A 1,885-nucleotide genomic window follows, 5' to 3' on the forward strand; every position below is an offset into this window, starting at 1 on the left:
TCCCCACCCTCAAAATTCCCACCCCCTGGGGCATCCAGCCTTCATGAGGTCAAGGTTCTCTTCTTCCACCTATGCCCAGCAGGGCCCTCCACTTTTACATATTCAGCTGAAGCCCTGGATCCCCCCCTAAGTGCTCCCAGGCTGGTGGTTTAGACCCTGGGAGCTGTGGTTGGTTGGTATTGTTGCTCTCCTCATGGTGCCACAAACCCTTTCAGCTCCTTCAGTCTTCACTCTAACTCCTCTATTGAGAACCCCATGATCAGTTCAATGGCTAGTTGTGAGCATCTGCCTCTGAATATGTCTGACTCTTGAAGGCCTCTGAGGAGATATCCATATCAGGCTCTTATCAGCATGCACTTCCTGTCTTCCACATCAGCATCTACCTTTGGTGATTGCACATGGGATAGATACTCAGGTGGAGTGGTCTTGAGACGGCCCCTCCTTCAGTTTCTGTCCCTCACTTTGTCTCCATATTTGCTCCCTTGAGTATTTTGTTGCTCCTTCTAAGAAGGACCGAATCACCCTCACTTGGTCTTCCTTCTTTATGGGCTTCATGTGGCCTGTGAGTTGCATCTTGGGCATTTCAAGGTTCTAGGCTAATATCCAATAATCAGTGAGTGAATACCATGTGTCTTCTTTTGTGATTGGCTTACCTCACTCAGGATGATAATTTCTAGTTCCATCCATTTACCAAGGAACCTCCCGAATTCATTGTTTTTAATAGCTGAGTAATACTCCATTGTGTAAATATACCACATTTTTTGAATCCATTCCTCAGTTGAAGGACATCTGGGTTCTTTCCAGCTCCTGGCTATTATAAATAAGGCTGCTATGAACATAGTTGAGCATATGTCCTTGTTATATGTTCGAGCATCTTCTGGGTATATGCCTAGGAGTGGTATAGCTGGATCCTCGGGTAATGCTATGTCCAATTTTCTGAGGAACCGCCAGACTGATTTCCAAAGTGGTTGCACCATCTTGCAGTCCCACCAACAATGGAGGAGTGTTCCTCTTTCTCCACACCCTCGCCAGCATCTACTATCACCTGAGTTTTTAATCTTAGCCATTCTGACTGGTGTGAGATGGAATCTCAGGGTTGTTTTGATTTGCATTTCCCTGACGACTAAGGATGCTGAACATTTCTTTAGATGCTTCTCGGCCATTCGAGTTTCTTCCGTTGAAAATTCTTTGTTAAGCTCTATACCCCATTTTTTAATAGGGTAATTTGGTTGTCTGGAGTCTAATTTCTTGAGTTCTTTGTATATATTGGATATTAGCCCTCTATCAGATGAAGGATTGGTAAAGATCTTTTCCCAATTTGTTGGTTGTCGTTTTGTCCTATTGACAGTGTCCTTTGCCTTACAGAAACTTTGCAATTTTATGAAGTCCCATTTGTCAATTCTCGATCTTAGAGCATATGCCATTGGAGTTCTGTTCAGGAACTTTTCCCCTGTGCCCAAGTATTCGAGGCTTTTCCCCACCTTCTCTTCTATTAGTTTCAGTGTATCTAGTTTTATGTGGAGATCCTTTATCCACATAGACTTGAGCTTTGTACAAGGGGATAAGAATGGATCAATTTTCACTCTTCTACATGTTGTCTTCCAGTTGAACCAGCACCATTTGTTGAAAATGCTGTCCTCGATTCCTCAACTAGGGCATGTATATTTATTGTAAAATATGCTCAAAAGGAGTGGCTCCCATTAACAGAGTTTTTATTCCACAAGAAAATAATATCACTTACTGTGATGATAAGTTTGGAGATTTTCTTTTTGTAAATCTCCATTAAAGGAATATAAACAAAATAATATGAAATATAAAATTGTTTGTGACAATTTTTTCTTTAAGTGTTAATAAAATGCAAAACTTAAAACTAAACAGAGTAGAC

This window comes from Grammomys surdaster, unplaced genomic scaffold, assembly GCF_004785775.1.
Source record: "Grammomys surdaster isolate TR1022 unplaced genomic scaffold, NIH_TR_1.0 310, whole genome shotgun sequence".
Classification (NCBI taxonomy): domain Eukaryota; kingdom Metazoa; phylum Chordata; class Mammalia; order Rodentia; family Muridae; genus Grammomys; species Grammomys surdaster.